The sequence below is a fragment of the Kogia breviceps genome, chromosome 4 (genome assembly GCF_026419965.1).
Source record: "Kogia breviceps isolate mKogBre1 chromosome 4, mKogBre1 haplotype 1, whole genome shotgun sequence".
Taxonomy (NCBI): Eukaryota; Metazoa; Chordata; class Mammalia; order Artiodactyla; family Physeteridae; genus Kogia; species Kogia breviceps.
The window spans coordinates 142059327-142084364 of NC_081313.1; the positions used below are offsets into that span (position 1 = coordinate 142059327).

General features: G+C 43.5%; 1 protein-coding gene across 3 annotated transcripts in view; it reads right to left on the minus strand.

The window, feature by feature from the left end:
• Positions 1-25038, minus strand: part of SLC36A1 (solute carrier family 36 member 1) — a 302007-nt gene that overhangs the window by 10205 nt on the left and 266764 nt on the right. Inside the window, exon 13 of one of the 3 annotated variants that reach the window (XR_010840298.1) lies at positions 2215-2329. The exons of the other annotated variants lie outside the window; for them this stretch is intronic. The gene's annotated coding sequence lies outside the window, so the exon portion shown is untranslated. The remainder of the gene's footprint in view (positions 1-2214; positions 2330-25038) is intronic. 3 annotated transcript variants of the gene reach the window in all.

Here is a 25038-nt window from a genome sequence, read left to right on the forward strand (position 1 = left end):
CTCTGGGCCTCACTTGTCCTCATCTATAAGTGAAGGTGTTGGGTCAGGCGGGTGATCCTCTTTCTTTTTACTACTTTCTTAGACTCTGTATTGTGAAAAACTTTTGTCTGTCAAGTGAATCGCATTTAAGGGAGGTAAATTTGTATGGCAGTTAGCATAACGGGAAGAAGCAGCGAGAACAGAGTGCCTGGGATAGAGTCCAAGCTCCACACCTCCCAGCTGGGCCACGTAACCTCTTGGTGTCTGCAAGCATAAAATGTGGTAACAGCATCTCCTGCAAATGGTGGTTGTAGGAATTAAATGAGGGGACTCATGTAAGTCACTTAGATAGTGCTTGTCAGTTAGTAATCACTCAGTGAACATTCTCTATTCCCGTACATTTTTTGTGTGTAATTAATCAAAGATCTGTAGAAATGGCAATTAGAATTCCAGTCAGGCTAAAAGTTAGTGCCTTACAGAGTTGATGCAATTATCTCAAAACAAAGGGAATGTTTTAGTTTGTATAGCTTTACTTATTTTTAAACAATATTTCTTTAAGCCAGCAGCGCTCAAACTGTTTCATCCCAGGACCCTTTTACACTCTTAAAAATTACTGAGTATCTCAAAGAGCTTATGGTTATGTGGGTTATGCCGTATCAGAAATTAAAATAGGAATTTTTTTTTTAAACAGGAATTTTTGAAACACAAGAATACGCAAGCATATATCCCATTAGCCATCAGGGCGAGATGAGGTCATTGCACAGCACTTAGATTCTGGAAACTTCACTGCATTATTGTAAGAAAAAGAGAAAAAGGCATCTTGTGTGAATAGTTTTGACCTCGTGTTCCTTCTGAAAGGTCTTGGGGACCACACATTGAGAATCACTGCTTTGACCATCTACTGGGCAGTGACTGGGGACCAGCGCTGCTGGACCTGGGATGAGACCCAGCTCTGCCTTTGGCGACCTGTGACCCTGGACCAGTCACCTCATCTCTCCCAGAGGCAGTTTTCTCACCTGCACAACGCACCATATCTGTACCTCAGGGGCCTTACATAAGACTTTGCCAACTCTGAACTGTGTGCTAGCATAATTTGGGTCCCATTATGAGAGTATTAAAACAAGTCTCGGCCATTTCTGCCTTTGTGGTCCCTTGGGGACACAGGGACTCTCCCTGCCCTCATGGTATCTAGGGTCCTTGGCCACAAGATGGCAGTGTCCTTTGGCTCTGACCATCCACGGAGACACTGAAGACAGTTTCTGTGGGCGCTGGGAGTACAAACTTGAGTTTTTCCATTTTCACAGCTTCCCAGGAGACCTGGTTCAGGCTGGCTGGCCCACTGGGAATGCCCAAGGATAAAGACTGGTGTCTTGGGCCGAGTGGTCATTGAAGGAGTTCCTTTCCTTTGGCTCTTCTCTTACCACCCCCCCACCTACCCGCCAGAATCCCAGTTTCCAGCTGAGGCCAAGCCCCCAAGCAGCTGGAGCAAATGAGATCACACAGCAGGGTGTGTGTGGGGGGAGCAGATGTGTCTACCTGTCACCCAGGTGCTCTCCCCAGCACCTGATCCCAGCCCACCTGCCCAGCCTTTCCAGTCCCCCCTGCAGCCAGCTGCGCCTCCTGTGTCTCCCAGGTGCCTTGCGTTTGTTTATGCTGCCCTGAAATGGCAGGATCTCTGCCTGCCTCCCCAGCCCCGCCTGTCTCCATGTACAAATTCCTTTTCTTCCCTTGCATACCACAGCCTGCAGGAAACCTCTCCACAACTGGAAGTAATTTATTTCTCCTCTTGGCCCTCACAACATTTATCCCACTAGCTTCGGGGCTGAGGCAAAGCTTTTCGTCCACGTGTCTTTCCTGTCCTCAAGGATCAGGCCACGTATCTATTCCCTCAGCACACAGAACAGGCACTGAGGGGATATTTGATGGATGTGTAATGGCTGCCATCTGGGGGGCATTTATTGTGTGTCCTGCCCTTGCGTTCATGTCACTCATCTTCATCTGGTCCCTGTAAGCTAGTGGACCAGGACAGACCCAGAAACCTGGTAGGTGTGCAGGAGGCATTTGTTGAGTTAATCTCACAGAGATGGAGATCACCTGGTCTGATCCTTTTAGTACGGTTATGTTTTTGTCAAAGGTCCCTGGTGTGAGTACAGCAGCCTGGAGCCACCCCTGGGGCTCATTGTTCCCGGCTCCTTGGCCTCTGTCGACCACCCCACCCTGTGGCCAAAGCCTTACCTGTGTCCAGTGCTGACATTCCCAGGGCTGGAGAGAAGCCTCACAGCCCCCATGAACTCGAGAGAGGGTCCATCGCCCATGACCAGGTGAGCAAATCATCTCCTGTCCCTGCCTCCTGTTAAGTACAAGTTTTTGACTTATAAGTGTTTTTGTTTTTAACAGCTTTAATGAGGTATAATTTCATTCAATAAACTGTACACAATTTAAGCCTATATGTAATTTTTAAAGATACACATACACGCTCATGAAACCATAACCACAATCAAGAGAGTGATGGCATTTATCACCTGGGAAAGTTCCCTCAGGCCCTTAGAAATCCTTCCACCCCTCCCTCCCCACTCAAGCAACCACCATCTGCTTTCTGCTACTATCAATTAGTTTGCAGTTCCTAGACTTTTATATAAATAACAATCATACAGAATGTACTCATCTTTGTCTGGCTTTTTCCACTCAGCACAGTGACTTTGAAATTCACCCATGTTATTGAGGTATCAGTGATTAGGTACTCACTCCCTATCACTGAGTAGTATTCCATTGCATGGCCATACCACAAAGTGTTATTCATTCAACTGTTGATGGACACTGGACTTGTTTCCAGTTTTTCAAACTGCTGTCTGGTGCGGGCCAGGTCCCCCAAGGGCTCCACAGGGCACAGGGGACAGTCTCAGATGCCAAACCAAGGCAGCTCAACATATGGTTTTACCTACCGAGCCTCCACCTACAGCCCAGAGGTATTCAGCCACGCTCTGGACTTGAGCAGATCTGGATTCAAATTCCATCTCCACCACTTAATAACTGCATGACCTTGGGAAAGTAACTGATGCTTTTGTGCAACTCAGTTTCCGCATATGTAAAATGGGGATCATAATATACCTACTTCAGGTGGCTATGGTGGGATTTAAGATCATCACGTGCCTAATGCTTGATTTGTGGCATTGCACAAATCAAGCTTTTTGAACAAAAAGTTTCACAATTATACAATTTGAAGTTTGAAAACTGGAATTTGAAAGTCTTTGGATCTAGGTCCTTTCAACCCTGTAGACTCTGAGAAGGAAAAATGGACCCTCAAGCGCTGTGCTGTGTGGGAGGAGAGCAGTGGTCGTTCAGGCCACAGCCCTCTCTGTGGCACCCTCCTTTAATTAGGGACAGTCTCTTCAAAGCACGAGTCTGTAATTTCTGGGGAGTGCCAGGCAGAGCTGCTTTTAGATTTCCATGTCTTTAGGGGCTGTGGCCACTTAGTTTCAGTGGACGAGGCGAGTCTCCTAATCTGCTTCCCAAGAAGGGAAAGGTTTGCAAATCTCATCTTCAGTTGGAACCTTGAAAGAAAATATCAAAGCCTCTGGAAATAAGGATGCTATCCCCCATCCGTCTCCTCATCAGGGTCTCCTAGTATCCTAATCCTTTTAGGACCACAAATCCCCAGACAGCTAGAAGCCAGCTGGATCTCAGATAAGAATGCAGGCTCTGCAGACAAACGGATGGGTTCAGTGCCAGCGTGGCTGTTTCCCAGCCGCGTGAATTTGGGCAAGTCGCTTAACTGTCCAGGATCTCAGTTTTCTCACCTGTAAAATAAGAATAATAACTACGCCTTCTTCTCAGAGTGATATACGCACACGGCGAGTGCTCAGCTTGGCTGCTGCTATCATTGCAGGATCTTTGAAAAGAAGGCCTAGGGCTTCCCTGGTGGCGCAGTGGTTGGGAGCCCGCCTGCCGATGCAGGGGACATGGGTTCGTGCCCCGGTCCGGGAAGATCCCACATGCCGCGGAGCGGCTGGGCCCGTGAGCCATGGCCGCTGAGCCTGCGCTTCCGGAGCCTGTGCTCCACAATGCAGTGAGAGGCCCGCATACCACAAAAGAAAAAAAAAAAAGAAAGAAAAGAAAAGAAAAGAAGGCCTGGCTGGTCATCCAGCCCAATGTCCACATCCACGCCCCCCTACACCCAACAGTGGGGTCCCAAGCCTTGGCCTGCACACTACCCCTACGAGGGAACACGCCACAAGCAGCTGGCTCCGCTCTGGACAGCTCTCTGGGGGAAAGTTCTGGCGTTGAGCCCACCCTCACCTCCTTGGCACGTCTCACGACTGGGGCTGGGTTCATCCTGACACTCGGGGCATCAGTCCAGCCCCTCCCCATGGTGGCTTCTCAGAGGCAGAACTCTCTCTCCCCTTCCCATCCCTAACCCCCTCCCTGGCCCACCACTTCCTCAGGGATGGAGCTGCAGTTATCAGACCACCTGGTCACTAGCTTCTTTGCTGATGCCCCTCCACCCCCTTTATTTTTGGCCGAACCTCACGGCATGCAGGATCTTAGTTCCCCAACCAGGAATGGAACTAGTTCCCCCTGCAGTGGAAGCAGGGAGTCTTAACCACGGGACCGCCAGGGAAGTCCTTGTTGATGCCCTTTTGATAGTGGAAGCCGAGAAAACACAAAAAGGCCAGGCAGCCCTGGGCTCCCACCACTCCTAGGCCCATTCACATGGTTCCCAGCGCAGCACGTTAGGAGCTGGGCTGAGTCCAGAGAGCACGAGGTCCTCACACAGGGGAACCTGGGCAGGATACGCAATCTCTCCTCATCGGGGAACAGTGGCTCCGCCCTGGATGGCACCTTCTTCACAGGTAAGGCCCATAAGGCACCTAGCATGCGTGTGTGTGTGTGTGGCATGTGCCTGGTCAGTGCTGGCACTCACTTTTACATTTTGGGGAGTGGGTCCCCGAATCCGATGGCTCCATAAAAGGAGACTGAGGCTGCCTGGTCAGGCCGCAGCCCCAAATCAGACCTGGCCCCTATCCTGCTCAGTCACTGCCCCTCCCAGGGTTCAATTTGGAAACCATCCTCTCTGAGGCAGTCGTTTGTGAGTATCTAACTCCTTGTTTTGGTCTAAACAGAAGCTGTGGTTCCCTCCGTGTTCCTGGTAATTAGAGAGACCAGAAAAGCCATTGAGATGGTAGGAAGGGCTAGAGGGAGAGGCGGAGCAGCTTGGAACCTCTAAGAGCTTCAAGTGCCCTCCAGAGCAGAGGGACAAGCTCCCCAGACCTTCCCACTATCACCCCAGGCCTGTGCCTCTTCCTCCGACCAAACTCTGGAGATGGCAGAGGCCTCGAGGAATTCCAGAACGTTAGAACTGGATGGGTCTTTAGAAAGAAAAAGTCCTGCCTCATTTGGCGGTGTTGTTATATTACTAGTGGAAATATCTAACTTACGACAATGATACAGAATAATTAGAAAAAAGTGAAACAATCTTATTTATAAATCACTCCCCCCATTATAATCTCCACATGACAAAGAGAGTCCACTTAACTTTCTGGTGTATTTCCTTCTGGATCCGTTTTAGGCTTATGTAAATATATGTAAGTAAACATAAAAGGCAATATACTGTAGCATGTCGAAGCTCAGGCTCTGGAGTTAGACTGCATGGGTTTAAATCCCCACTCCATATGTTACTGGCAAGTTATTTAACCCACCTAGATCTCCATTTCCCCATCAGTGAATTGGACATCATTGCCTTTATATTGTAGGGTAGTTCTGAAAATTAAATAAGGTAATCCACATAAATCATTTAGCACAGTGGCTGATGTGTAATAAGCACTCAGTAAGCGGTTTAACCATTTTATTAGTATTGATGTTTTGTAACCTGTTTCTTTCACTAAATAGTTCATAGACACATTTTCATCTCAAATGTATGTGTTATCTGAGGCTGCTTCTGCACTACAGTGGCTGAGCTGAATAGTTGCAACAGGGACCATATGGCCCGTGAAGCCTAAAATGTTTACTATCTTGCCCTTTACAGAGAAATTTTATCAACCCATGGTCTAGATCAGTGATTTCAAACTGTATTCTATGGAAACCTAAGGTTCCTACAGGTATGTCAGGGGAAAGAGGAGTAGATGGTAGGGCTCCAGGCCCCTAGCACCTTTCTATCAAGACTGATCCTCCTATTTGTTAAGATTAACTATGTGTTCTACCAACCATAAGGAAGAAAATATACCAATTCTCTACAATCTCACTCAGGGGATAGAAACAGAAGAAATATTTCCTAACTCATACTATGAGGCCAGCATTACCCTAATACCAAAACCAGACAAAGACTCTGCAAGAAAACAAAACCATAGACCTTAGGAACATAGACATAAAATCCTCAACAAAATATTAGGAGATCAAATCCAACAATGTGTAAAAAGAATTTTATACCATTATAGGTATGCAAGGCTGGTTCAGCATTCGAAAATCAGTTAATGTAATCTTTCACATCAATAGGCTAAAAAAGAAAAATCACTTGATCATAGCAATAGATGCACAAAAAACATTTGACAAAATCCAACAGTCATTCATGATTAAAAACTCTCAGTATCCTCACTTGATAAGGAATATCTACAAAAAAATGTAGAGCTAAGATCATACTTAATAGTGAGAAACTCAATGCTGTCTCACTAAGATCGGGCACAAGGCAAGGATGTCCCCTCTCACCACTGCTTTTCAACATTTTACTGGAAGTTCTTGTAATACAATAAGGCAAGAAAAGGAAATAAAAGGAATATAGATTGTGAAGGAAGAAATAAAACTGTCTTTGTTTAAAAAAAAAACTCTGTTTGCAGATGACACGATTGTCTATGTAGAAAATCCAAAAGAACTGGGGTTCAAAGAGCTTTCAGGTTGGTGAACACATCCATGAACCAGGAGGGTGGTACACCCCAATTCCATGGGGACAGAACCTTGCTCTTGCACCTGGAACCCTCCCAGACCTCACCCCTATGTATCTCTTCATCTGGCTGTTCAAGTGTATCTTTTACCATTTCCTTTAGTAAACTGGTAAAAGTAAGCAAGGGTTCCCTTGAGTTCGGTGAGCTGTTCTAGCAAATAATCAAATCCAAATGGGAGGAGGTCATGGGAACCTCCTATTTGTAACCAAGTCAGAAGTTGGGTGTGACCTGGGGACCTACTACTTGCAACTGACATCTGAGTAGGGGGAGTGTCTTGGGACTGAGTCCTTAACCTGTGGGATCTGATGCTATCTCCATGTAGGGAGTGTCAGAATTGAGTTAAATTGTAGGACACCCAGCCGGTGTCACAGAATTGCTTGCTGTGGGGAAAACACATACACATTTGGTGACCAGACGTGTCAGAGTGTTCTGTGTGACAGTAAAGGAGAAAGACATAGGACGAGAACTGTAGGTTTCTCAATACAATCATATATGGCAAAACATCAAGATTCATCAAAGCCAGCAGTTACATACAAAGATACTAACTTTAATATCCTCTATACCTTCTTTGTATGCTTGAAGTATCTCATAAATTAGAAGAAAAAAGATTTGATATACAAACATGGAAAATACTGCCAACAGTTCAAAAGGATACACAATGAAAAATAAACATCCAGTTTATCTTAGATCTGTGGTTTTCCTCAGGGACACTGATTATTATCAATTTCATAATCATCTTTCGGAAACAGTCTGCAAATTAAGCTTTAAGATCCAAAAGAGTGGCTCCACTCAGAAGAATCGCTAACCATCCTTACACACATTGACATCTGATTCCATCCCTCATGTGGGAAGCAGCTTGTACACCGGGGCCTTCCATTTGAAGAGTCTACCTTGTGACCCTTTATTTTGCATGTTCACTGGAAACCACTCTTTGTTTTCTCTGTCAGTGGATCCGAACCCATCTGGTGCATAGTTTCCAGTTGGTGACTATGTGGGCCTCTCTTATTTAACTAGAGTCAGCTTCTCTGGAGAATGACTGCTTATCTCCCCAGGACCCCTAGAATAAAATTTTCATATGCCAAACAAACTATATTTTAAGTCAGACCATCCCAAATATATTCTCAAAATTTGGTATGAATCAGTCCAGCCATTTTTTTGCAATGGGGTACACAAATAGACAAGAAGTCACAAACTTCATTTTTATATTTATACGGACACAACCCATACTGTTCTCCTACCCTGACCTTTAGGAAAAACAAAAGAGAGAACACATACAACGTGGGACTACTTAGCACGGTGTTTTTTGTACTTTGGTGCTTTTTTTTCATACATTTCACAACATCTTGAAATGATTGCATGTTTCATATCAATCCACATAGTTTTGTCCTCCTATTTATAGTGCAAATACTGGTTCAATTTCATTTGTGAATATACTGGGGGCTAAAATTCGTAATCATCTTATTTTTTCTAAAATAGTCTTAATTTATGCTAAGTATAGGGTGAACAACTCATCTCCTTGCCTGAGATTTTTTTCAGTTTTACCACTTAAAGTCCGGTATCCTGGGAAACCCCTCAGTTCTGGGTGAACTGGGATGTTTGGTCATCATATTTAAGTACCATAAAAATATCAGACAAGTTTGAATAGGAGTTGGTGCCTTATAGCAATGTGAGTAGTAATCTTCATTTTTGCCCTAAAATTAAATTATTAACTAAATAGTTTCCATATAAAGTAAGGATTTTCCTAGGACTTTGGTGATTATTGTTGGGAACTGCCTCATGCTGTTAGGTGGCTGCATAATATTCCATTGTATGACTTCACCATAATCTTATTAAACCCATTCCCTACCAATGGTCATTTCATTTCTTTCCCATGTTTTGCTGGAATAAACAAGTCTGCCATAAATGTCCTTATTTATCTGTTCTATAAACTGGTAAATTCTTCACAATAATTTGTTTTGAAAATAAAGTTTCCCGCTAAAAACAAAACTCAAAAAGCCACAGGGTTAAACACTCTTTCATCTTGGGTCTCCTGTGAGCCTCTTTTTCTTCAGGTGACTGGGCTGAGGATGAGTTTAAAATGGGTTGGCAGCCAAGGCTCCTGGAAGGAAGCCCAGGCAAAGGGGAGGCTTCCTGGGGTGCAGGAGGGAGAAAAACAGCCCAGTGCTGTGGTTCCCAGCTTGCAGGGGGTGTTTATCAAGGTGGTGGGAGAGGAGTTGGCCAGACTTGGAGGGGTCCAGTGTTGGCTGGGAAAAGGGCCGAGAGACTGGAGCCATTCAGCCGTGTTCTAAGAAGAGCAGGGAGGGGAAGGAAAAACAAGCCCAGACACACACTGGGTGGCTGCCGGCTGGCCAGGGATCTTGGTACAACAAGCCAGGTGCCAGGCTGTGCGGCCAAGGCAGCTTTCCCCTGGGAACCCACCCCAGACTGGGCAGGTTTAGGTCAGTTCCACAACTGCTTCTTGGTTGGGTCTATTTGGAATGGGTTTTTACAGAGTATGGGATAACTCAGTACTTTTCCAGAAAGATGGGCTACCTGGGCCAGAAAGGTGGTTTTCCAGCCATGTTGTATATGTGATACATGTGTATTAATGCATCCTTTACCCATCAAAGGGGCTCAGCATCGCTTGCCAAGCTGTTCTAGGCAGAATGGTGTTAGTGAAACACAAGATCCAAAAGTTGAAAAAGTTTGGGAAATGCTAGGTCAATCAAAATCAAGCAAAATTCTCTACTGTGGGAATTCACAGAGCCTTCAATATGCTAATAGCATACTTCATGAATTTTCCAAAAGTGGAGAAAGTGTGCATTGTTTCCCAAACTTTGAGTCCTCAGAACACAACCCTACCCCCAATCACGGAATATATAATAACAACTTTGCTAAATGTTAATTGCTAATTTTAATCCATAGGATAAGGCAGAAGCCAACAGGCCTACCCTTAAACGTCCAAGAATCTAGGAGAGAGAGGGTTGTGGAATCTGGCCAATGTGAGATCTTGGACGCTGCCAGGTCCTACATGAAAGCACAATGGGTGCCTTTCACAAAATAACATAATTGACCTTCATGAGCATGAGGGATTCTCCTGGAATTCAGACTTGGGAGTAGCCCCATGCAGGTCATAAGAGTTGAGTGAATATGGCAGAAGAGCTCAGGTTTGCTCCAGCCTGCATCTCTGCATCTCACTTCTCTTGGTCTCAGAGACTCAGCATCATACTTAACCACAGTGCTGTCTGAGGGCCTCTGTGTATCAGGGTGGGTGCACACGGCACCACAGGAGAGATGCCCCACACTGGGTTCTGAGAAATGCTGAGAAGATCACTTCATCCAATTAGCATCCCCATTGTGTGGCTCTGTGTCTATGACTCCATCTTTGCTGATGCATCCTTTTAGGTTACAATGCCATCTGGGAAGAAACACTGGCAGTCTCTCTACCCTATGATCTCTGTGGAAAGACCCAACTTTGGTGCTGGTGGATGATGAAATGCCCTGTACTAGACAGGCCATATTTGCAAATCTTTTCCATCCTTGAATAATTAGGTTAAGGCTGGTACCTTGTATTGAGGGTCACTTCCCCTAGAAAGAACTGGAAAAATGAAATGGTAAGGCTTCAGCAAAACCCGGGTCTTACTTCACCCTGTCACTGATTTGCTGATTGATACTAGAAAGTCCTTTCCTGAGAAGCCTCACATTCTCCCTCTGGAAAATGAGGTGGTCAAACTATTTCAGTTATTTTCTAACTTTTGACCAGAGGAAGACTTTGGTCAAACAAAGTCTTAAACTTTATCCCATTTACTACAGATAAAAGTGGTTTTTAACCAAAATGTTTTTAAGGTAATATTACATCATTACGACATGGAAGTGTTTACTATAAAAGTCAGGATAGAGGCGCTTTTAGGAGCAAAGAGGTAGTTGTGATTGAGTCAGGGCACACGGAGGTCTTCTGTGTGGCTGCAAAATTCTGTTTCTTGACATGAGTGATAGTTACAACTGGTGTTTTCCTTAGAATCATTAAGTAAACTATACAAATATTGTATTACTAATGCATTGTAAAGTCAATCACTGAGAACATAAATGTGTGAATTAGGTTTAGCTGCAAAAAGCAGAAACTCCAACATAAAAGTGACTTAAATATGACAGAAGTTTATGTCTCTTTCATGTAAATGAAGTATGGGAGTAAACAGTCCAGGCACTTAATGTAAGTAAGTAAGAACACAGTGATCATCAAAGACGCAAGATTCCTTCTCTGTTTTTGCCCACCATCTTCAACATGAGACTTCCAACTCAAAGTCCAAGGTGGCTGACTGAGTTCCACCATCATGTCCAAATCAGAGACAGTGAGAAGAAGGCAGAAGAAAAGCATACCTCTTCACTCTAAAAAAACACCCAGAAGTAGCACTCACAACCATTACTTACATCCCACTGACCAAAACTCCATTACATGGCCTTACCTAGCTGCAAGGGAGGCTGGGAAATGTAGTCTTTAATCTGGGTGGCCATGGACCCACCCAACTGTAGTTTCCACCACAAAGAGAATACGGAAGGGTAGATTTAGGAGACAACCAGAAGAATCTGGCACAACATTCTAATGGATTTTCATTTCTGATGTGTTGAAATCTAATGGGTGACTGATACGACTGATATTGGTGTCTTTGCTGTTTTTCGGTCACAGTTTTAAATACAGCTTGAGGTATACAAAAGGAGTTGAATATTAATAGTTTGTGGAACTGCAGAAGCACTCACAGAATGTGGCTTGAAAACCCCTGAACTGGAAACTCCCTAAGAGATTTTCCAGTATTGACATTCTAGAAATCTATGAAATCCCTGCCCTGTTTCATGAGCTTACAGCGGGCTTTCTCTCTGGGGACTGGCAGGGGACTTCTTGTTACCTCCAGGACTGAGAATTGTACTGTTTGTTTCTTCTGAGTCAGCACAGCCCCAGCCAAATGTCTTGAAAAGCTCTCTGTCGTTCAGGAACCTTCCCTCTTGGGCTGGGAGTTCCCTAGAGGAAGTATAGGTTACTGAGGCATTGATAACTCAGGGTTTGGAAGCCATGGCAGCTTCTTAGCAGGGAGTGGCTTAGACTTTCCCTCAAGGGTTTCAGAGATCTTTAGAGTAGAGGAGGCTATCTTTGGTTCAACTCTTTCATTTTTTCAGAGGAGGAAGAACTGATCCAGAGAGGCGGAGAGATTTATTGGAAGTCACCAGCAACTTACAGCAGGGCTGGGCCATATACTGACTTGTCCTGATGCTTTCCATTAACTGTAATAGCTTGAGTTTAACATACACTTTCTATGTGCCAGGGTCTGAGCTAAGCACATTACATGCTAATGTAATGTCCTCCAGCACCAGAGGCTATTAATCTATTCCAGAGATGGAGGAGAGGTGGGATGAGGTCATGAGCCTGAGAGACTTGGTATCTTAGAGAAGGTTCTAGAAAGACTCAGGGGCAAAGGTATTGTTTTTGTCCTGATTCTGACCACATTTCTGAGAGGAATGCTGTGAAGGGTGGGACTGCTGGGCAGCCTGTTGTGAGGGTAGCAGGGCCGGAGCAGTGAAAGGGGATCAACATAGCTGACCTGCCTCTGTGAGAGCATAACCCCGGAAAATCCCAAAGCTTTGCGCAGCGCAGTCTGGGCAGAGCCACAATCGAAGAAAACAAAGTCCCACCGTCACCAGTCATTTAAAAGCTCTATAATCTTTACTTTAATATCTCTAGGAGCATTATAAGGGATCTAATTAATTAAACTAATGAATTAATCCATCCCCGTCCCTATCAAATTCTCTCATCTCCTCACTCCTACTGCCCTACTGCTAGGAGACTCTACAAAACCCAACACCCAGGACTGGTAGATTTTTGTTTTTTCCTTCCTTCCTATTAATTAAAAAAAAAATTTTTTTAGAACTTTTAATTTTGAAATCATCATAGATTCACAAGAAGCTGAAGAGGAAGTAGCAAAAGTATGCAGAGATCCCATGTACCCTCTACCTGGTTTCCCCCAATGGCTACTCTTTATGTAATTCTTTCATATTACATTTTACTAGCTCATTTAATCCTTGCAACAACTCTATGAGATGACTATTACCATGACTGTTTTACATGGGAAGAAACTGAGTCCCAGAGAAATGAAATACATTGCTCAAGATCCCCAGCAATTTGGTGCAGAATCAGGAATTCGATTCAGATTTTATGACTCTAAATTTAGTTTGTGCATGCTCACATGAATTCATATTCTCCCTCCATCTTCTCCCTGACCCTCCCCAGGAGAGAGGAAAAATCCAGAAGAGAGAGGCCCAGCCCCTGAAAGAATGCAGTTCTTCACATGCCTCAGAAGCATAAGGGCCAACTGCAGTTTGCTAAAAATTGGAGGAGCCTCCCTACATAGCTTGGCTGTGGAGTCATCAGAATTACGCGTGTGACCCAGACAGTGGCCCCAGACACTCTTTCGGCTCCTTTCTAAAGCCAGAACATGTTTTCTGCTCTCCTTAAGGCTGCTCTTTGCCCTCTCCCGTGACTTTCTTCCTTTCTCATCCTGTTTTGCTGTTTCTCTGAAGCCACAGGGTGATTCTCCTCTGTCATGTAATGAATTTCATCTCCTTTCTCTTAAAGCTATGACTGGGGCTCACCTTGTCTCAGAGACGTGAGAAAAGATTAGCCGCCTGCTTGAGTAAACACAAGATCTCCTCAGAGCTAGAAATCTGAATTCTTCTCTTGAAAGTGACAGAACACCCATAAAATAGATAACTAATGAGAAACTACTATATAGCACAGGGAACTCTACTCAGTGCTCTGTGGTGACCTAAATGGGAAAGAAATCCAAAAAACAGGGGATATATGTATACATAGAGCTGATTCACTTTGCTGTACAGCAGAAACTAACACAACATTGTAAAGTAACTGTACTCCAAAAAAAATTAATTTAAAAGAAAGAAAGAAAGAAAGTGACAGTACCTAACCCAAAGCAGCATAAGCCCCAAAGGGACTTGATTGGCTCCTGTAAACAAAAAGGCCAGGAGCACGGCTATATATCATGTAGGGAGTGCATGCTGCTGTGTGTCACAGAAGCTGGATTCCAAACACATTGATCTCTCTCTGCAAAGCAACCCGTTCCTCCTGTCAGCCTTCCTGGTGCCTTTTACTCCCCTGCTGCCCTCCTTCTAGTCTCATGCTTTCAATTCAAGAAGAAAGGGACAAAGGGCAAGGTCTCCTTCCTTTCACAAGCTTCCTCAGAAGCTTCCAGGCATGGACTTCTGCCTACAAGTCATCGACCAGAAACACGTCACACGGCCTCCCTGAACAGCAAGAAGGTCTAGGAAGCTCAGTATGGTGGCTGGACATGGACAGAGAGCTCCCTGAGCAAAACGGAGGGTCTGCAGATTAAGCAGAAGAGCAGACAAATAGCAGTGTCTGCCTTGGGCTGGTTTAGGGGCTCCGATCAACGTCCCAGGACCGGTCTCCGTCTCTGTCTCTGTCTCTCTCATGTTGGCTTCATGCTCACACAGGCCTCCCCATGTGATCTCAGGAAGGCTGCTGCTACTCTGGATATCACATCCACTCCTAGTCCAGCCCAGGAGGAAAGGCCGGATCCTTTGCTGCAAGCCTGCCTTCCACTTCATGCTCCTCCTTGAAAGGGTCACTATGGCCATGGAGCATGGGATGGCTTAGCCTAGTCACAGGCTCTTTTTCTAAGCTGGGCCGAGCATGCAGGAGAGGGTATTATTGCCTGAGAGGGAAATCGAGGCATGGTTCCCAAACAAGGGGAAATGGGTGTTGGTGGCCCCCCAAAACCCCAACAAATATCTACTGCTGAATCTTAGGCATTATCGTGTTCCGAGATTCTGAAATCACTGAAGGTGTGTCCAGCTGCCCCAAATATTTGATTAAAATTTCATGTTTTAGATCAGTGGTTCTCCAAGTGTGGCCCCAGGGTCCTGGGGGTCCCTTTAAGGTCCACGAGTTCCAAACTATAGGTTCATAATACACTAAGATGTTATTTGCCTTTTTTACTCGCACTCTCTCCAAAGCATCCAGTGGAGTTTTTTCAGAGGTTACGTGACATGTGGCTACATGACATATGATGTTGTCATTGCCCTGATACCTAATGGGTTGTGTGTTTGTATATTCTTTTTTTTGCAGTACGCGGGCCTCTCACTTCTGTGGCCTCTCCCGTTGCGGGGCACAGGCTGCAGACGCGCAGGCTCAGCGGCCATGGCTCACGGGCCCAGCCGCTCTGCGGCATGTGGGATCTTCCCGGACCAGGGCACGAATCCGCGTCCCCTGCATCGGCAGGCGGACTCTCAACCACTGCGCCACCAGGGAAGCCCGTGTTTGTATATTCTTGTGTTTTAAAAAGATCTTACTGTTAATTTCTAACAAAGTGAATACTGATAGATATAACTGACTAAATAAAAATTCTTTGAAGTCACAACACTTTTCTTTCTTTCTTTTTTTTTTTTTTTGGCCATGCTGTGCAGCTTGTGGGATCTTAGTTCCCTGACCAGGGATTGAACCTGAGCTACAGCAGTGGGAGCCCCAGAATCCTAACTAATAGGCCACCAGGGAACTCCCTCACAACAATTTTAAAAAAAAAATAATTTAATTAATTAATTAATTTTTGGCTGTGTTGCATCTTCCTTGCTGCGTGCAGGCTTTCTCTAGTTGCTGCGAGTGAGGGCTACTCTTCATTGCGGTGCGTGGGCTTCTCATTGCAGTGGCTTCTCTTGTTGCGGAGCACGGGCTCTAGGCATGTGGGCTTCAGTAGCTGTGGCAAGTGGGCTCAGTAGTTGTGGCTCATGGGCTCTAGAGCGCAAGCTGAGTAGTTGTGGCACATGGGCATGTGGTTGCTCTGCGGCATGTGGGATCTTCCTGGACCAGGGATTGAACCCATGTCCCCTGCACTGGCAGGTGGATTCTTAACCACTGCGCCACCCGCGGAGTCCCCCTCACAACAATTTTTAAGACAATAATGGGGTCCTGAGACCAAAAGTTTGAGAATCATTGTGAAGGGCAGCCAAATATGCCACCCATGCCATGTTGGCATATTTTGGAGTGGCATATTCTGCTACCTTTCAGCTGTTTTAGATATTAGGCTCACTTGAAAATCTTAAGGAACAACAGGCACACTTATAAGTGTTAGGTAACAAATTTTAACCCATTCAAGGCCATCATCAGTTTACTTTTCCATATCACAGTTTCAGCTGTAAGTATCAGAAAACCAAACCAAAAATAGCAATGTCTTAAACAATGCAGAAATTTGTTTTGCTCTCATGTAAACAAAATTTGGAGGCAAGTTATCAAGGGCTGGGATTTTGGCTTCATGATCATGAAAGACCTGGATTCACTCTATTTTGCTGCTCTGCCACACCCAACATTGGCTTTAAACCTCATGTTCCAAAATGGCTGCTTAAGCTCCACCCACCCCAATTGCATTCTGTCAGCAAGACATTTCCCAAAAATTGCATATGACACTACTATATATTATTTTGGCCAGAACTTAGTTATATGGCCACATCTACCTGCAAAGCAGTCTGGCAAATTCAGTTTTTAAAATTCTGTTTGTCACACACCCAGTTAAAAATCAGAGTTTCTATTTCTGAGAAAGAAAAGTCTATAAATATCAGCAGTCAACTATCAGGTTAACTTTTTTGTGTGTGTCGACCTTGGAATCAAACTTCTTCTTTATTCTCTGTTTAACTGCAAAATATTCTGTGTTTCAAAGAGAGCTGTTTAAAAATTGCGCCCAGTTTCAACTACATATCCGTAAATTGGTATTTTCTCAATATTATGGCATAAAAAATATATATTGTTCAATGGATTGGCTGCTGAGGCTGATTCAAGTCTGCAATTGTCATCCAAACTCCAGTTTCAGGTTCAAGTTTTTGTGATCATCAATGCCTACTCTTCTCATTGACTGGTTTTAACAAACACATGAAACAATGTTTATTTATTTATTTATTTATTTTGGCCACGCCAAGCAGCTTGCAGGATCTTAGCCCCCAAACCAGGGATTGAACCTGGGCCCTCGGCAGTGAAAGCCCATAGTCCTAACCACTGGCCTGCCAGGGAATTCCCAAAACGATGTTTAAAATCAGAAAATAAACTTATATTGATAAGATATTACTATTATTTATTAATAGATTGAAAGTGTGTGTACAATTTCATTTGGAATTGGGGTTGTATTATTATTATTATTTTATTTATTTATTTTTTTGGTGGTACGCGGGCCTCTCACTGCTGTGGCCTCTCCCTCTGTGGAGCACAGGCTCCGGACGCGCAGGCCCAGCGGCCATGGCTCATGGGTCCAGCCGCTCTGCGGCATGTGGGATCCTCCCGGACCGGGGCACGAACCCATGTCCCCTGCATCGGCAGGCGGACTCTCAACCACTGCGCCACCAGGGAAGCCCGGGGGTTGTATTATTAAAGAATTGATAGCAAAGATTTTCTGAAGGTCGCAGGCCGATAGGTGTTTTCTGTCTGGCTACCACTTCCTTCATAAGCATTTTAAATTTGAATGTCTTTATGCAGGCCAGATACTGTCCAGTTCACTAAGGCTCCAACCCACTCTCTTGTGTTAAACTGGGCTATTTAACCAAATCTTAACCTCTGCCTCGAGGCATCTGAAATTTCTACCAAATTATACAGATAGGGAAAGGTCTTGTCTAAAGTCCAACAAGTATTTGTCGAACTTGGGAAAAACCAAGGTGGGTGAGCACTCTTATAAAGAATAATCACTCAAGAATGAAGTAAGTAGAAGTTGTATAAAAGATCATGGTACACTTTGAGGTCAGATGTTGGAGAATCTTGAAGGTGAGCTGAGAATTCTGGCCTTGACCATGTGGGAGATGGCAATCCACTGGATGTTAAATTTTAAGGGGTTTAGGATTGTTAGGGAGGTCCTAGGAAGTGCTTCTTTAAAACCAAGGGTAAAATAATCTATTCTGGAGATGAGACTAGGCAGGTTAAAACAAGGCAAATAGGATGGCCTGGGGTTAGTATTAATAGGGAGAAGGACTGGGTGTGTCTGCCAAAGGAATTTGGGAAAATCTTCTGGAAAAAAAAATGGGTCAGGTCTATCCTAGCCTCTCGGCTGTTTTTTATGGTCATTAGTGTTCCAATGAACACTCATAAACAGGAATTTGATTGGCTTCCTGAGAGTTCCAAGCATACCTGCTTGGGCCATTCAACATAGAGAATGACTCAGGGGCCATAAATTGAATGACTAGGGCCGAGGTTGGGTTTGCTGGGTCCTATGGGTGCCTGAGAGCAAGGGTCACAGATAATCAAGAAGAAGGTTACACTTCAGGAAGCCTGGGCAAGCTAGGGAGTTGCTTTCTGGGTCTCGTGAATGGACTAAGTAGACAAGAAGTAGTGAAAGACCTGCCATTTTTTTTTCCAGAATTAAAACTTTTTTTTTGAATTTTACTTTATTTTTTTATACAGCAGGTTCTTATTACTCATCCATTTTATACACATCAGTGTATACATGTCAATCCCAATCTCCCAATTCATCACACACATACCCACCCCCCGTGGCTTTCCCACCTTGGTGTCCATATGTTTGTTCTCTACATCTGTGTCTCTATTTCTGCCTTGCAAACCAGTTCATCTGTACCATTTTTCTAGGTTCCCCATATATGCGTTAATATACAGTATTTGTTTTTCTCGTTCTGACTTCACTTTGTATGACAGTCTCTAGATCCATCCACGTCTCTACAAATGACCCAATTTCGTTCCTTTTTATGGCTGAGTAATATTCCAATGTATACATGTACCACATCTTCTTTATCCATTCACTTGTCGATGGACACTTAGGTTGCTTCCATGACCTGGCTATCGTAAATAGAGCTGCAATAAACATTGTGGTACATGACTCTTACTGAATTATGGTTTTCTCAGGGTATATGCCCAGTAGTGGGATTCTTGGATTGTATGATAGTTCTATTTTTAGTTTTTTGATGAACCACCATACTGTTCTCCATAGTGGCTGTATCAATTTACATTCCCACCAACAGTGCAAGAGCGTTCCCTTTTCTCCACACCCTCTCCAGCATTTGTTGTTTGTAGATTTTCTAATCATGCCCATTCTAACTGGTGTGAGGTGATACCTCATTGTAGTTTTTTTTTTTTTGCAGTACGTGGGCCTCTCACTGCTGTGACCTCTACTGTTGTGGAGCACAGGCTCTGGACGTGCAGGCTCAGAGGCCATGGCTCACAGGCCTAGCCGCTCTGCGGCATGTGGGATCTTCCCAGACCGGGGCACGAACCTGCGTCCCCTGCATCAGCAGGTGGACTCCCACCACTGCGCCACAAGGGAAGCCCTCTCATTGTAGTTTTGATTTGCATTTCTCTAATAATTAGTGATGTTGAGCAGCTTTTCATGTGCTTCTTGGCCATCTGTATGTCTTCTTTGAAAAATGTCTATTTAGGTCTTCTGCCCATTTTTTGATTGGGTTGTTTGTTTTTTTGATATTGAGCTTCATGGGCTGCTTGTAAATTTTGGAGATTAATCCTTTGTCCACTGATTCGTTTGCAAATATTTTCTCCCATTCTGAGGGTTGTCTTTTCCTCTTGTTTGTAGTTTCCTTTGCTTTGCAAAAGCTTTTAAGTTTCATTAGGTCCCATTTCTTTACTTTTGTTTTTACTTCCATTACTCTAGGAGGTGGATCAATAATGATCTTGCTGTGATTTATGTCAAAGAATGTTCTTCCCATGTTTTCCTCTAAGAGTTTTATAGTATCCAGTCTTACATTTAGGTCTCTAATCCATTTTGAGTTTATATTTGTGTATGGTATTAGGGAGTGATCTAATCTGATTCTTTTACACGTAGCTATCCAGTTTTCCCAGCACCACTTATTGAAGAGACTATCTTTTTTTTTTTTCTTTTGCAGTACGCGGGCCTCTCACTGCTGTGGCCTCTCCCGCCATGGAACACAGGCTCCGGACGCGCAGGCCCAGCAGCCACGGCTCACGGGCCCAGACACTCTGCGGCACACAGGACCCCCCCAGACCGGGGCACGAGCCCGCACCCCCCGCATCAGCAGGCGGACCCCCAACCACTGCGCCACCAGGGAAGCCCTGAAGAGACTATCTTTTCTCCACTGTATACCCTTGCCTCCTTTGTCATAGATTAGTTGACCATAGGCATGTGGGTTTAGCTCTGGGCTTTCTATCCTGTTCCATTAATCTACATTTCTGTTTTTGTGCCAGTACCATATTGTCTTGATTACTGTAGCTTTATAGTACAGTCTGAAGTCAGGGAGTCTGATTCCTCCAGCTCCATTTTTTTTCCCTCAAGACTGCTTTGGCTTTTTGGGTTCTTTTGTGTTTCCATACAAATTTTAAGATTTTTTTGTTCTAGTTCTGTAAAAAATGCCACTGGTAATTTGATAGGGATTGCATTGAATCTGTAGATTGCTTTGGGTAGTATAGTCGCTTTCACAATATTGATTCTTCCAATTCAAGAACATGGTATATCTCTCCATCTGTTTGTGTCATCTTTGATTTCTTTCATCAGTGTCTTATAGTTTTCTGAGTACAGGTCTTTTACCTCCTTAGGTAGGTTTATTCCTACATATTTTATTTTTTTTGTTGCAACGGTGAATGAGATTGTTTCCTTAATTTCTCTTTCTGATCTTTTGTTGTTAGTGTATAGGAATGCAAGAGATTTCTGTGCATTAATTTTGTATCCTGCAACTTTACCAAATTCATTGACTAGCTCTAGGAGTTTTCTGGTGGCATCTTCAGGATTCTCTATGTATAGTATCATGTCACCTGCAAACAGTGACAGTTTTGCTTCTTCTTTTCCAATTTGTATTCCTTTTATTTCTTTTTCTTCTCTGATTGCCGTGACTAGGACTTCCTAAACTATGTTAAATAATAGTGGCAAGAGTGGACATCCTTGTCTTGTTCCTGATCTTAGAGGAAATGCTTTCAGTTTTTCACCATTGAGAATGATGTTTGCTGTGGGTTTGTCGCATGTGGCCTTTATTATGTTGAGGTAGGTTCCCTCTGTGCCCACTTTCTGGAGAGTTTTTATCATAAATTGGTGTTGAATTTTGTCAAAAGCTTTTTCTGCATCTATTGAGATGCTCATATGGTTTTTATTCTTCAGTTTTTTAATATGGTGTATCACATTGATTGATTTGTGTATACTGAAGAATCCTTGCATCCCTGGGATAAATCCCACTTGATCATAGTATATGATCCTTTTAATGTGTTGTTGGATTCTGTTTGCTAGTATTTTGTTGAGGATTTTTGCATCTATATTCATCAGTGATATTGGTCTGTAATTTTTTTGTAGTATCTTTGTCTGGTTTTGGTATCAGGGTGACGGTGGCCTCACAGAATGAGTTTGAGAGTGTTCTTTCCTCTGCAAATTTTTGGAAGAGTTTGAGAAGGATGGGTGTTAGCTCTTCGCTAAATGTGTTTTTTTAAAAAAATAAATTTATTTATTTTATTTTTGGCTGCATGGGGTCTTCATTGCTGCACGTGGGCTTTCTCTAGTTGCAGCGAGCGGGGATTACTCTTCATTGCAGTGCGCAGGCTTCTCACTGTGGTGGCTTATCTTTTTGCAAAGCACAGGCTCTAGGCCCGTGGGCTTCAGTAGTTGTGGCTTGTGGGCTCTAGAGCACAGGCTCAGTAGTTGTGGCACACAGGCTTAGTTGCTCCACAGCATGTGGGATCTTCCTGGACTAGGGCTCGAACCCATGTCCCCTGCATTGGCAGGTGGATTCTTAACCACTGTGCCACCAGGGAAGCCCTCTAAATGTTTAATAGAATTCACCTGTGAAGCCATCTGGTCCTGGACTTTTGTTTGTTGAAAGATTTTTAATCACAGTTTCAATTTCATTACTTGTGATTGGTCTGTTCATATTTTCTATTTCTTCCTGGTTCAGTCTTGGTAGGTTACACCTTTCTAAGAATTTGTCCATTTCTTCCAGGTTGTCCATTTTATTGGCATAGAGTTGCTTGTAGTAGTCTCTTAGGATGCTTTGTATTTCTTCAGTGTCCGTTGTAACTTCTCCTTTTTCATTTCTAATTTTATTGATTTGAGTCCTCTCCCTCTTTTTCTTGATGAGTCTGGCTAAAGGTTTATCAATTTTGTTTAACTTCTCAAAGAACCAACTTTTAGTTTTATTGATCTTTGCTATTGTCTTCTTTGTTTCTATTTCATTTATTTCTGCTCTGATCTTTATGATTTCTCTCCTTCTACTAACTTTGGGTTTTGTTTGTCCTTCTTTTTCTAGTTCCTTTAGGTGTAAGGTTAACTTGTTTATTTGAGAGGTTTCTGTTTCTTGAGGTAGGCTTGTATTGCTACAAAATTCCCTCTTAGAAATGCTTTTGCTGCATCCCATAGGTTTTGGATCATCGTGTTTTTGTTGTACTTTGTCTCTAGGTTTGTTTTTGGTTTTTTTTTCAACTTGAAAGTAATTATTATTTTTTTTTTCTGATTAGGGCATCACGGTTTTTTGTTTGTTTGTTTGTTTGTTTGCGTTACACGGGCCTCTCACTGTTGTGGCCTCTCCCGTTGCGGAGCACAGGCTCCAGACGCGCAGGCTCAGCAGCCATGGCTCACAGGCCCAGCCGCTCCGCGGCATATGGGATCCTCCCGGACCGGGGCACGAACCCGTGTCCCCTGCATCAGCAGGCGGACTCTCAACCACCGCGCCACCAGGGAAGCCCGAAAGTAATTATTTTAATCAAGTTAAAAAAAACCCTTGGTATATAGACACAGTAATGTACCCATATTACAAGTCTACAATGAATATTACAAGCTGAATGAATTTTCATAAACTGTCTAGGTATTTTTTTATTTCCTCTGATTTCTTCAGTGATCTCTTAGTTATTTAGTAACGTATTGTTTAGCCTCCATGTGTTTGTGTTTTTTACGTTTTTTTCCCTGTAATTGATTTCTAATCTCATAGCATTGTGGTTGGAAAAGATGCTTGATATGATTTCAATTTTCTTAAATTTACTGAGGCTTGATTTGTGACCCAAGACGTGATCTATCCTGGAGAATGTTCTGTGTACACTTGAGAAGAAAGTGTATTCTATTGTTTTTGGATGGAATGTCCTGTAAATATCAATTAAGTCCATCTTGTTTAATGTGTCATTTAAAGCTTGTGTTTCCTTATTTATTTTCATTTTGGATGATCTGTCCATTGGTGAAAGTGGGGTGTTAAAGTCCCTGACTGTGATTGTGTTACTGTCCATTTCCCCGTTTATGGCTGTTAGCATTTGCCTTATGTACTGAGGTGCTCCTATGTTGGGTGCATATTTACAATTGTTATATTTTCTTCTTGGATTGATCCCTTGATCATTATGTAGCATCCTTCTTTGTCTCTTGTAATAGTCTTTATTTTGAAGTCTATTTTGTCTGATATGAGAATTGCTACTCCAGTTTTCTTTTGATTTCCATTTGCATGAAATATCTTTTTCCATCCCCTCACTTTCAGTCTGTATGTGTCAAGAGGTCTGAAGAGGGTCTCTTGTAGACAGCATATATATGGGTCTTGTTTTTGTATCCATTCAGCAAGCCTGTGTCTTTTGGTTGGAGCATTTAATCCCTTCACGTTTAAGGTAATTATCAATATGCATGTTCTTATTACCATTTTCTTAATTGTTATGGGTTTGACTTTGTAGGTCCTTTTCTTCTCCTGTGTTTCCCACTTAGAGAAGTTCCTTTAGCATTTGTTGTAGAGCTGGTTTGGTGGTGCTGAATTCTCTTAGCTTTTGCTTGTCTGTAAAGCTTTTGATTTCTCCACCGAATCTGAATGAGATCCTTGCTGGGTAGAGTAAGTTGGTTGTAGGTTCTTCCCTTTCATCACTTTAAGTATGTCATGCCACTCCCTTCTGGCTTGTAGAGTTTCTGCTGAGAAATCAGCTGTTAACCTTATGGGAGTTCCCTTGTATGTCATTTGTTGTTTTTCCCTTGTTCCTTTCAATAATTTTTCTTTGTCTTTAATTTTCATCAATTCGATTACTATGTGTCTCAGCGTGTTTCTCCTTTGGTTTATTCTGCCTGGGACTCTCTGTGCTTCCTGGACTTGGGTGGCTATTTCCTTTCCCATGTTAGGGAAGTTTTCGACTATAACCTCTTCAAATATTTTCTTGGGTCCTTTCTCTCTCTCTTCTCCTTCTGGGGCCCCTATAATGCGAATGTTGTTGCATTTAATGTTGAAAGATCTGCCATTTATTAAGCTTTTTTTTTTTTTTTTTTTTTTAATGTGCTAAGCCATTTACATGAAGTGTCTGCCTGGATCTTCTTCATTGCTTTATAGGCATAGATACCATTATCCCTATTCCACAGAGGAGAAAACTGAGATAGAGACATTAAAACAATTCTTTGGACACTTCCTATTGATGGGGTTAGTTAAGAAGTAGTATAGTGGGACCTCCCTGGTGGCACAGGGATTAAGAATCTGCCTGCCATTGCAAGGGACATGGGTTCGATCCCTGGTCTGGGAAGTTCCCACATGCCACAGAGCAACTAAGCCCGCGAACCACACAACTGAGCCCGTGCACTGCAACTATTGAAGCCTGCATGCCTAGAGCCCGTGCTCCACAACAAGAGAAGCCACTGCAATGAGAAGCCCGCACACTGCAACAAAGAGTAGCCCCCGCTCATCACAATGAGAGAAAGCCCACGCACAGCAACAAAGACCCAATGCAGCCTAAATAAATAAATAAATAAATAAATTTTTTTTAAAAAGTAGTATAGTGACATTTCTTTATGTTATCTCCCCATAGATGAATGGGGAAGTGTGGTATATTTATTCTAGCACTTGCAGTGAGATAAGAGAGGCAGTGGGCTGGTACCTTTTGTCCTTCAGCATCCACCTACCCTTTCTCCAGTTACAGCACCTGAGTTTTCCTATGGACCATCCCTCCTCCCACTCTCAGTACCTGTGTGGTGTAGGAAGAGTCTACCCCCTGCTTCAGGATAAGAATGCCCCCCTTGCCTAGCTACTCAGGGCATTGCATCCCCTGGTCCCAAGGAAGCAACAGCTATTCTGAAATGCAGGTGGTCTGGGGAAGAAAAGTCAGGATTTGAGTAGGCAGGAGATCTGGGAGAAAACTCCTCATACCCCTTCCAAAATGTACCACTACACCAGTGTCTATTTTTCAGAATAACTA